Source organism: Somniosus microcephalus, chromosome 29 (genome assembly GCF_052327205.1).
Source record: "Somniosus microcephalus isolate GS21.2 chromosome 29, FLI_Smic_1.0, whole genome shotgun sequence".
In the NCBI taxonomy this organism is placed as follows: Eukaryota; Metazoa; Chordata; class Chondrichthyes; order Squaliformes; family Somniosidae; genus Somniosus; species Somniosus microcephalus.
The window spans coordinates 39,852,693-39,865,581 of NC_141015.1; positions in this window are offsets into that span (position 1 = coordinate 39,852,693).

A 12,889-nucleotide genomic window follows, 5' to 3' on the forward strand; every position below is an offset into this window, starting at 1 on the left:
GTTTCTACCCGCGGGTACCCGGAGAGGCCCAGGAGCGCGAGTCTCCATACCTCCTGGAAACATAGAAACATAGAAGATAGGAGCAGGAGGAGGCCATTCGGCCCCTCGAGCCTGCTCCGCCATTCAATGAGATCATGGCTGATCATCCAAATTCAGTACCCTGTCCCTGCCTTCTCCCCATATCCCTTGATCCCTTTAGCCTTAAGAAATATATCCAACTCCTTCTTGAATATATTTAATGAATTGGCCTCAACTGCCTTCTGTGGTAGAGAATTCCACAGGTTCAGCACTCTCTGGGTGAAGAAATTCCTCCTCATCTCAGTCCTAAATGGCTTACCCCTTATCCTTAGACTGTGATCCCTGGTTCTGGACTCCCCCGCCATCGGGAACATCCTTCCTGCATCTAGTCTGTCTAGTCCTGTTAGAATTTTATAAGTTTCAATGAGATCCACCAGGTAAATGCAATAGATTTTTGTTTAACATGTCGGAGGCATCCGCCCGCAAATTTTGGGCCCTTGAATATACAGAGCCAAACATTTCTGCTCCCACTGCAGACTTTCAATAATGATTTGTATCTGCTCCCCACAACTTATTGTTGAGGTCTTTTTACAGTTCGATTCCCAACGCAACCAAACTCACCTCCAGCATTCGTCAAATCGTCTTGAGCAAGCCCAGCCTCCATCAGATCTAACTGCTGGATTGGAGCATGCTGTGAACCATGGAAACAAGTGAAGCTATCTGGGCCTCTTCAGTGTCTCACAGCAAGCAAGGTATTCCAACCAAACTGTGCTACAGAAGAGACAGTCGGAAGATTAATATTATACACTAATTTTGCAATGCTTTGCGGTCCACCGTGGCTGTTCTCCGAAGACAGCAAGAGGCGTAGCACGGGAGCAGACCGCAGTATCTCAGGAGATATGAGGGCAGGAAAGACCAGTGATTTTAAAATTCTCATCCTTGTTTTTCCAACTCTCTCCACGGCCTCGCCCTTCCCCATCTCTGTAAGCTCCTCCAGCCCTGCAATCCTCCGAGAACTCTGCATTCCTCCAAATCCAACAGCCAAGCTTGAATTTTGTCCAGGTCCTGCCGTAGGCCAGAACAAGCACAGAGCGTACTGAGGACAGTTCGTGCATCTGCGCGCCTCAACTGAGGGATGTGAAAAGAATACTGGCTTTGCTTTCCCTCTTTTTCCAGCTTCCACTCCGAACTCTTGCCCTGTTGATTCCTCGGTTGCTCCTAATCGTGGAATTCTAAAATTAAAGATTAGCTCTCAAAAAACAAGCCTGCTCTTAACACATCGATACATAGTTTAGGCTAATTAATTATTATTATTTTTTACTACAACAGAATAAGGAATGACTGCCGAGAAGGAGAAAGAAAAAAAACCATCATAAAGAGGGTAGAAGCACTGGAGATTCTGCCTGGAAGCTCACTGCCAGGACTCTGCACCCAAATGGGTTTCAGAACAAGATAAACTCAAGATTATGCTGACCAAGATCCCAGTTCAGATATTTTTTTTCTCTCTCTTGTTTTCTCACATGGTCGCTGTTAATGATCCTGCCATTCCCATTTACACCTCATCTAGAGTCATCTTTTGTTTCTTAACTTGTCTCATTATCATCTCCTTTTTGCCTTGCACCATCATCGCGTTCGTCAGTCAATCTCTCCTGCCTTCCAGCCTATCACAGACCTTCCCTTTGTTCTTTCCTCCCCGCCCCAAAATCTCGCTTCTCTAACCTTTTCAAGTCTGACGAAGGGTTTGACCTGAAACGTTGACGCTGTTTCTCTCTCCTCGATGCTGCCTGCCCTGCTGAGTGTTTTCCAGCATTTTCTGTTGTTATTTCAGATATTTAGTTATTTTTAAGCCTAGTTTTCCCAAACACATACGATTGGTGGAATCTCGACACATGCGACCCATCAGACCTGGAAAATGTTGATCTCCCCAACATCCAGTGCCACTTAAAATACCATAATTGGTCTGGATTCAAAGTAGTTGCCACCATTACGGTAAGAATGACTTCGCTGAACACTGCCCTTGGCTTGCTGCTGGTTAAACGGAATGTTACACCCCGAGGCGACACCAACAGTGGCAGCGTGGCAAAGATTCGACAGACTGCACGCACCACCTTCCTGTCCTGCAGAACTCTCGGAATGAGTTTCTGTCCCGTCAGTTTCACTGTGATACTGTTAACAATCCCGCCGCTTGTCATTACACCAACATTCCCCGCTGGGATCCGATCCAAAAGAGAGGAAAAAAATTAAACATAAGTTGAAAGAAATTACATTATGCATTAATGCATAATCATTAGTTGAACTAAAGGCAATTTTTTTTTTTTTAAACATTTCAGTTTCCGTCTCTTTCAATTGGGACTGAAATCGCCTGTTTATAATGGACTGCCGGGAAATTACTTTCTTCCAACATCAGAAATGGAATCAGCCAGCTAAAGGCCCTCGTAGCATGCCGGATGCATGCATAATTAGACTGGCACTCAACGAGCGGGAGTGAATAACACAGGTACGCATCCCATATGGAAATCACCACAGGACATGTTTGCAGCAGGGACCAGGTGGAGTTGCTGGCTGTCCCATTTCCCAGTCGCTGCTTGCGTCGGGGTTCACAGCACAGAGTCGGGGTTCACAGCACAGAAACTGGACATTCGGCCCAAGTGGTTCCTGCTGGCGTTCGTGCTCCACCCGAGCCTCCTTCATCTCACTTCATCAGCGTATCCTTCTATTCCTTGCTCATGTGTTTATCTAGCCTCCCCTTAAATGTATCGATACTATTCGCCTCAACCACCCCCTGTGGGAGCGAGTTCCACATTCTCACCACTCTCTGGGTAAAGAGGTTTCTCCTGAATTCCCTATTGGATTTATTAGTGACTATCTTCTACTTATGGCCTGATAGCAAAATACTGCAGATGCTGGAAATCCGAAACAACAGAAATCGCTGGAAAAACTCAGCAGGCCAAGCAGCATCCGTGGAGAGAGAAACAGAGTTAACGTTTCAGGTCGAAGACCTTTTGTCAAAACTCTGTTCTGACGAAGGGTCATCGACCTGAAACGTTAACTGTTTCTCTCTCCACGGACGTTGCCTAGCCTGCTGAGTTTTTCCAGCATTTTCTGTTGTTATTTCTATTTATGGCCCCCCAGTTTTTCCCAAATCCCAACAATACCGATACTGTGGCGGTACCACTGAGTTAATCTAGCTAATTGTATATAACTCCCTTTAACGATGTTCTAACACCAGCCTAAACCTGTACTATTGTGTTGGGCATTACTGGGTTTTGTATGTAGTGTTTTGCATGTACGGGGCGTGGCCCCTTTAAGAGCGCGGGCAAACGCGATGACGTCACGTCACACATCACGTGACCACCCAAACGCGGGCTAACGCGAGGACGTCACGTCGCACATCACGTTACCACCCAAGCGTGGGCAAATGCGATGATGTCACGTCGCACATCACGTGACCGCCCCAAGCGCGATGACATCACGACGCAATCCACGGGGCTGCCGCGTCAGTCCTCGTGGCGTCTCCGTTGGGTGAAGACCTGCTCCATGGCTCTCCTGCATCGATCTTTGTTGTTTTCTGGAATTCGTCAAATCCAACATTAAAGACCTGTTTGTTGTTCTGAGTCGACCTCAGTTATTAGTTAGGAATACATCAATTCCTACAATACCACTGGGGACAAAACAGCCACTGAGCGGTCAAACAGGGCGGTCCAATCTCCATTCGACAGAAGATATTCCAACAAGATGCCAGAGTTGCAATTAAAAGTGTCACTAATCATCGATTCATGCAAAACTTTTGTTTGGCCCTAGACCTCTGTCATAGCTAGCAAACCCCATAGGTTTCGAAGATGTCCTCAGAACATCCAGCAGCATATCGTTAAAAACTGTAATTAATATTTGTTTAATTTAAATTATTGTTTAAAAGTTATTTTATGTAATTTATAGTTATTTAAAAAATGTGATTTTTAATTTTTTTTTTGAAGTTTTAGTTATGTTTTGGGTTAGATCTCTCTTCGTAGATTTGACAGGTCTTCCTGTCAAATCTATGAAGAGATTCCCTGCTACCATTGGCTCTCCGTGGCCCACGTGATCCCAGTGGACGCTTCAAACTAACTGCGCTGCTGGGATACGCAAGCACCGCGCGCCAGCAGTTGGAGGAGGCCCAGGATTGGGATCCCACGTGGGCCCACTGCACAACGGCCGGCGCGCTAGGTAAGTGCAGGTCGGGGGCTTGCACCCGCGGGAAGCCTCCGACCCAAATTTCTGGCCCAGTATTATTCCTACTACTTTTTCCCTCCTTGAATCCAACACTGGAATCCTGAAAAGAGGATATGCGAGTCTAAATAGACAGCTGCTTAGAGAATTTAACACATTTGAAGCCCAAAATAACCAAGTGACTCAACTGATAAGCTCAGGTTAACAGCTGCATAAAATACCATAATGTAGATCAAGGAAGGCAGGGCTGGTTAGGCCTTTGAAAGCAAACTACCAAGCAGTTAGATCAGCAAGATTGAAAATAATTCAGTAAATCTACTTGAGAATCTTGCTGGCCTTCAAGTGAAAAGGTGTCGTTTATATTAGGTTTATCAATATAAGCATTCTTCCAAAAGGATACTCAAAATGACTGTGGAATCGCTAGTCGATAAACGGCAGTAATATTTATCAGTTATCTTCATATATTACTCACTAAATACATTACCGACCACATATCCGCATCAAACACAAGTTGTTGTTGTTAAAGCAGGCAATTATAAAGTGGCCAACTACAGACTCATTACGAAGATAAATTAGTTTTGCCTCTTGTAGTCACCATCATGTTTCAAGTTATCCCACCCCCAATATCGTCTCCTCTTATAGACTGCTCATTGGCAGTTTCTAGAAGCAGACCGAGTCTCTTCTGAACTGGAACCAGTGTCTTTATTCTGTTCTGTATTTAGGCAAGTGTAACACAGGCGTGACACTAACCCTAATCGCGTGGAACGCCCACCACATCTAGAACAAAGGACTTGCATTTCTACAGCGCCTTTCACAACCTCAGGACGTCCCAAAGCGCTTTACAGCCAATTAAGTACTTTTGAAGTGCAGTCACTGTTGTGATGTGGGAAACGAAACGCGGAAGCCAGTCTGCGCGCAGCAAGCTCCCACAAACAGCAATGTGATAATGACCAGATAATCTGTTGATTGAGGGATAAATATTGGCCCCAGGACACTGGGGATAAGTCCCCTGCTCTTCAAAATAATGCCATGGGATCTTTTACGTCCACCTGTGAGGGTAGATGGGGCCTCGGTTTAACGTCTCATCCGAAAGATGGCACCTCTGACAGTGCAGCACCCCCTCAGTACTACACTGGGATTGTCAGCTATCGCCAGCCTTTTACAACAACGATTTTCATTTAATATGGAAAAATAGAGAGTCCTACAGCTGCTTCACGGTGGTGTAATCCACTTTAAGAAAATGATACAGAACCAAACAAAGAGATTTAAGGAGGGTTTACCAAAAGCTCGGTGAAGGAGCTGGGTTTTAAAGCGAATCTTAAAGCAGAGGGAGATGGAGAATTGCAGAGCTTGGGGCCTAGGTGGCAAATGGCAATGGTCGGGCAAAGAAAGGGCCATACAAAAGGTCACAGGTCAGAGCGCTGGTGCGTTCCGAGGGTGGGGGGCGGTCGGTGGTTGCAGGGCTGGAGGAGGTTGGAGATAGGGAGGGAAGACTTCACTAAGAAGCAAAGTGCGGCCCCCTCGAGCCACATTATGGTGAAAGCCAGGATGTCAATGCAATCATAATAAGGTCGTGTGTGGCAAGGATGGAAATATCACAGAATCGCCACAGTGCAGATAGAGGCCATTTCGGCCCATCGAGCCTGCACCAACACATATCCCACCTGATCCCTGTAACCCCATGTATTTAATCCCCCTAACACTAAGGGTCAATTTATCATAGCCAATCATCCTACTTTACTCGGGCTTAATTACTGGAATGGATTTATGTACGAGTAAACTATGAAGAACAGAAGCAGAAACACACGCGGCAAAATACTAACAGCACAAAGCTTCGGAGAACAGGAATCAGTCTGCAAGAGCTTCAGAAACACCTTGTGAGAAACCTGCCTCTTAATAACTGCGTAAAATGCAGCACCTCTCGAGAATGAACGAGCCGAGCCTTCTCCCTGCCTGGTATATAATCTGTGCTCTTTGAGGGGAAGGTGTAACATGTAGAACATCGAGCCAAATGTGCTCATGAATTCCAGTATGTTTGAACACAGCGCTGTCAATCCACTGCAATCGCGGAATAATCTCAGGAAGATAATTACGGGAAGAATGGAAAGAAAAAGCCTCGCAGAACACAGTTCAATTAGACCTAGGTTAACGCACCTATATTTCACCAATTTCTGATCAAAAGCCATTTGCTTTTCCTCACTGCTTGACTGCCTCCTTTTGTCGATTTTATGGTCCAGCTATTTAAAACTATATGAAACACGGGACAGATGTTCCTATTTCTAGTCACAACCAAACACGCAACACCACCGGATTGTGCTGAATGACTCCACCGGCTTTTAGAAACTGCAATCCTTTGTTTAAGGTCTAAAACTGGTAAGGTTTCGACACGACAGGATCAGAAACCAGGTGCAGGCAAGGTGTCCATTGCCCAACCAATTCCTTGGCCACAGCTGAGGCATGGGACAACTGCATCTTTTAAAACGGGGGAAAAAGTGGATAAATATTTGATTCGGGTTTTGGGGGTGGAGAAAGAGCGGGGCAGTGGCATTAAGCTTTGTCTTGCGCTCATAAAGAGCCAACACCGACATAATGGGCTGACTGGCCTCGTTCTGTGCTCGAAACATCCGTGACTTCATGAGGCTGAAGACATCTGCTTCATGGATGCGCCCAGGAATTAACCAAAGATTTTGTCGAGCAGAAGCCGTCACAGCGAGTCAGTAAACTGCCGAGTATCAGGAATTGCAGAATATATGGAAAATTGCAAAAGGGACTATTGCTTAAAAACTCAATAAATACAGCAGCAAATTGTGTTTTATGTCGGGCTCGGTTCTCTGAAGGGTTCTGACTAATGGTGCAGTAACCATTTTGCAATATTTTTGTATATGGATCAAGGGTAATGGTTTTGAAACCAACACTTGGTTTCAATTTAACTGAAGTCTTCAAGCTCTGTTTCACACTAAGTATGGCCTGCTACATTCCATTCCAGACAGCTCAATCTCCTCTACATCTATTCTGGCCAGACAAGACATTTTTATTTGCGACAACCACAATTTTTCAGAAAAGTATAAATAAATGAGAGAGAGAGAGTGGCAATTTCTGCACATGGCAGAGGCGCTCAATGTTTTACGAGGAGGAAGTATCTTCTTCTTCGGCAGTTCCTCGGAACCGAGGATGACTTGCTTCCACATTAAAAATGAGTTCGCAGGTGACTGATGAGTCCAATGTGGGACCTACAGTCTCTGTCACAGGTGGGGCAGACGGTGGTTGAAGGGGCGGGTGGGTGGGGTGCTTGGGTTGACGTGCGCTCCTTGCGCTGCCTGCGCTTGGCTTCCGCTTGCTCCCGGCGAAGAGACTCGAGGTGTTCGCCGCCTTCCCGGATGCTTCTCCTCCACTTTGTGCGGTCTTGGGCCAGGGATTCCCAGGTGTCAGTGGGGATGTTGCACTTTTTCAAGGAGGCTTTGAGGGTGTCCTTGAAGCGTTTCCTCTGCCCACCTGGGGCTCTCTTGCCGTATCGGAGTATATATGGGGAGGAAGGAGTTCGAGTTCCCGTCCCCCTGTTGTCGGGAATATGGGGAAAAGAGTGAAAAATCTCTCCAGCTCAACAATGGGCGAGCTCTTCCTTCACATGCACTGGAGAGCGAGTCACCCCAGACTGCACCAATGCATCGCCATGCAGCCATTTATAGATGGGTGTTTGCCAAGGCTCCTCTACAAATATTGCTACGGGACTTTTTACACCCACCTGAGCGCGCGGACGGGGCCTCGGTTAAACGTCTGATCGGAAAGCCAGCACCTCCGACAGCGCAGCACTCCCTCAGCGCCCCGCTGGAGTGCCGGCCTTTATTACGCGATCAGGTCGCTTGAACCATGACCTGCTGACCCGGAGGCGAGAGCATTGCCACTGAGCCAAGGCTGCCACCTGGATTGCAGTGCGATGTACGCCAGAAACAAGACGGGGGATGATTTTGCCAGCGCTCAGGAGTCGGGTTTAGAGGCGGGACTGCTGGCAAAATCAAAAAGATTGGCAGCGGGTCCCGAACCCGCTTCCAACCCGCATTCAATCAATCTTCCCGGGAGTCGGGCCCCCGATTTACGCAGAGACCCGACTCCTAGCGGCGGGAAGAGGATTATAGCCACTTAACTGCTTGTTAACAGTTAATTAACAGGCAGTTAAGGGGCTTTTTCCAATTTTGACACTTCTACTGCGGGCTTCCAGGGTAAGTGAGGTGGCTGTGGGTCTACTGTAATGTTTGTGTATAGAGGACAGCTGCAGAAGTGGTGTGAATGATGTAATGGGACACTGGTGAGTATCAGAGGTAAGAAAATGGTGGGAGTCATTTTTAATGTGTTTAGAATTTTCTGTAGGTGACAAGCTTTGAAGTGTTTGTGTAGTCCCACCTCATTGGGAGAACCTCTCTCATCAGTGACAGATCGCTTCTGTAACCTCACCTGCAGCTGCCATTTGTTTTATCCTAAGGAGAGAGAGTCACTGGAGAGCCTGGGTGAAAGGGCTCACATTTGTACAGTGATTGTCAGCGTTTGCAGCACCTTAATGCTGTCAAACACTGAAAAAAATCCATCTGTCAAAAGGAAATGGTGGTGGCCCCTTTAAGAAAACCGGCAGATGACACGTCATCAACTGACATCATCTGACACCGGCTTTCTCTTAATTGGCCGGCAAGCCCACAGGGCGGGCTTAACACGGCCAACTGACGCAAAATAGCGTCTGTGTGTCGGACGTCGCTGGGGACGGGACTAGAACCTGAAAGGCAGCAGTCCTGCCCCCAACGCGCCTCTTCAGGTAAGATCCCAACCAAAGTGTTCGATTAATTTTCAGACACTCTGGCTGTGACAGTTTAACCAAAGACTTAGCCTGGTCCTGCAAGATGCATTACCTTAATGCACAATTTTACAACAGTTGTGAGGCCATTGTTTCAGTGTTCCCAAATCAGGACCTGGCTCTCCCTGTACAGGACTGTATATTTACCTTGCAATGACTTCCCTGCGCACACATCTGAATGCACAACATGTTAAGTGTGGAAACTAGAGGATATATAGGTGAAGACCCTAATAATTTAGGTCCTGCAGATCTGCATAATGTATTCTGTTTTTAACCTCACGTTAAAAAGGAATTGGGTGAAGACTTAAACAAAGTTAATTAGGTCAAGAGGGAAAGAAATGCAGGTTCAATTGCATTCTGTATTCCTTTGTGGTTTGATTACAGGCTATCTGGAGACAGCACAAGTACCGAGTCGATAGAGTGGCAGGAGGGTTATAATGCACAAGCGTTTATGTAAATGATCTCAAATGAATAGTCCCAGCAATCAGAATGCAACGTGTTGTCATTTAACAGGATAAATATTTCCTTGAAATGACAGTAGTCGCACCATGAACGTGATTGTTAAACAGTCAGAATATTTCATTGATTTATTTAATCACAAATACTGAACACACAGAATCCCCTGATGATCGAGAGAGTATCTCCGTTTAATTTTAAGCAAATGCTATCGTGCAACAGGGGACACTTAACGCGCTGATAACTGCGACTGGCAAAAAAGACGGGTGTTTAAATAGCGTCGTGTCGTACCGCTCAGAAACATCTTCAAGGACTTTGAAACATGTATTACAAACTGTAAGACACAAAAGCAACACAGCTGAAGGTGATGATGTGGGGCTGCATTTTAAAAAGGTAACGCTCCTGCAGCACAGATTCACCAGTCAAGTGTGCATCATTGGGAATTCGAGAGTGGAAGTCAGAATGAAAAGAAAACAGTGCTGTCTGAAAATTGGCTTCACTGGTCTCTGTGGCTGAATTCCTGATATTCGCCAGTATTGTCCGCCTCTCTACCTCTCCTTCCTCCTTTAAGACGCTCCTTAAAACCTACCTCTTTGACCAAGCTTTTGGTCACCTGTCCCAATATGTCCTTATGTGGATCGGTGTCAATTTTTGTGTCTTGTAATACTCCTGTGCAGCACCTTGGGACGTTTTACTACGTTAAAGGCGTAATATGAATACAAGTTGTTGTTGCTGTGCGATCATGTGCCGGGAGCACGAATCCACAACAACTGCCTTGGTAATATCCGAATTCAGAGAACAATTCAAACTATTTTCGCTCTCAGTTTGCAACTTCCTATACCTTGAAATCACTCCCAGGCAAGAGCATTCTTCACACATGCATTATGGATGGGAGGTGTGGTAAAATCTCTGATCGGATATGGTCACCATGGTTCGTGAAGGAACATCTACAAAACATTGAAGGGAAAACGAACCACTTCCCAAGTGGAGCATAAATGACAAGGCAGTGACTGGGGGACTGGATATGTCAAAAAAACAAAGAGTGGCCTGCAGATGACTTGGGCAACAATGTGAGCTTCCTTGCGCAAAAATGAGAAGACCATAGATAAAGAGGTGAACCTCCGTCACCCGTCCCCCCATGAACTCTGTAGGTAGAGAAACATGATCCCGTTGGGCCCGTTACTCACCTTTCCTCCTCATCCGCCCCTTCCATTACCCCATCCTCTCCCAAAGCCCAGTTCTTTTGCTTTGCTCGTCTTGCTGTAGCAAGGGGAGTGAGAGAAACTTATAAAATTCTGACAGGACTGGACAGACTAGATGCAGGAAGGATGTTCCCGATGGTCAGGGAGTCCAGAACCAGGGGTCACAGTCTAAGGATAAGGGGTAAGCCATTTAGGACAGAGATGAGGAGGAATTTCTTCACCCAGAGAGTGGTGAACCTGCGGAATTCTCTACCACACAAGGCCGTTGAGGCTAATTCATTAAATATATTCAAGAAGGAGTTAGATATATTTCTTAAGGCTAAAGGGATCAAGGGATATGGGGAGAAAGCAGGGACAGGGTACTGAGTTTGGATAATTAGCCATGATCTCATTGAATGGCGGAGCAGGCTCGAGGGGCCGAATGGCCTACTCCTGCTCCTATCTTCTATGTATCTAGAACACGATTCAGTGCCAGGCCAGGATAAAGGTTGCTCCCCAATGGTCACAACCTACCAGGCCCAAGAACCAGAGGTAACATGAGGAAAGACTTTTTTTTTTTACACAGCGAGTGGGTAGGATTTGGAATGTGTTGCCTGATAAGGCGGTGGAAACAGATTAAATCGTAGCCTTCAAAAGGGAATTGGATGAATAGTCAAAGGAGAAAAAATAGCAGGGATATGGGGAAAGATGGGGGAGTGTGACTGACTGGATTGCTCTTCGAAAGAACTGGCGTGGACTCGATGGGCTGAATGGCCTCTTTCTGTGCTGTATTACTCTATGATTCTATGAACATGGAACTGCTTGAAGGTGCTGAAGTAGGTTTTGTGCAAAAGCACCAAGGAGGAGGGAATGAGCAGGAGCTTCACGGGACAGATTAAAGCAGCTTGTGAGCATCATTTTGGACATCACAGTTTTAAAATGCATTTACTATTTTCACTGAAGGGAGTATAGGAAATGTGACTTGCCATTTGTTCTGGGCTACAGGGTTTGAAGTCTTACTTCTTCTTAGGCAGTCCCTCGGAACCGAGGATGACTTGCTTCCACATTAAAAGTGAGTTCTCAGGTGACTGATGAGTCCAATGCGGGACCTACAGTCTCTGTCACAGGTGGGGCAGACGGTGGTTGAAGGGGCGGGTGGGTGAGGTGCTTGGGTTGACATGCGCTCCTTGCGCTCGGCTTCCGCTTGCTTCCGGCGAAGAGACCCGAGGTGTTCGGCGCCTTCCCGGATGTTTCTCCTCCACTTTGTGCGGTCTTGGGCCAGGGATTCCTAGGTGTCGGTGGGGATATTACACTTTTCAAGGAGGCTTTGAGGGTGTCCTTGAAGCGTTTCCTCTGCCCACCTGGGGCTCTCTTGCCGTGTCGGAGCTCCGAGTAGAGTGCTTGTTTTGGGAGTCTCGTATCGGGCATGCGGACGATGTGACCCGTCCATCGGAGCTGATCGAGCGTGGTCAAAGCTTCAATGCTGAGAATGTTGGCCTGAGCAAGAACACTGATGTTGGTGCACCTATCCTGCCAATGGATTTGCAGGATCTTGCTGGGGCAGCGTTGGTGGTACCTCTCCAGTGCTTTGAGGTGCCTGCTGTACATGGTCCATGTCTGAGGCATACAGCAGGGCGGGTATCACTGCTGCCCTGTAGACCATGAGCTTAGTGCCAGGTTTGAGGTCCTGTTCTTCAAACACTCTCTTCCTCAGGTGACCGAAGGCTGCACTGGCACATTGAAGGCGGTGTTAGACTTCGTTGTCGACATCTGCCCTTGTTGACAGTAGGCTCCCGAGGTATGGAAAGTGGTCCACATTGTCCAAGGCCTTGTCGTGGATTTTGATAATCGGGGGGCAGCACTGTGTGGCGGGGGCAGGTTGGTAGAGGACCTTTGTCTTACGGATGTTTAGTGTAAGGCCCATGCTCTCCTACGCTTCGGTGAAGGTGTTGACGATGGTTTGGAGTTCGACCTCCGAAAGGCAGGGTTTTAAGTACAGTCACACCCCCCCCCCCACACACACCACCCCCCCACCCCGCCCCTGGGATTCTTCCCTTTTGAAGATGACACATTACTTGATAAATATTGTCCGAGAGAGCCGTGCGTTTCAACCACACTCATACACAAACAGGCCGATGAACCTGGAGGTCGAGCACATTAATTTTGTAGATTTATAGCTGGTTCAGTC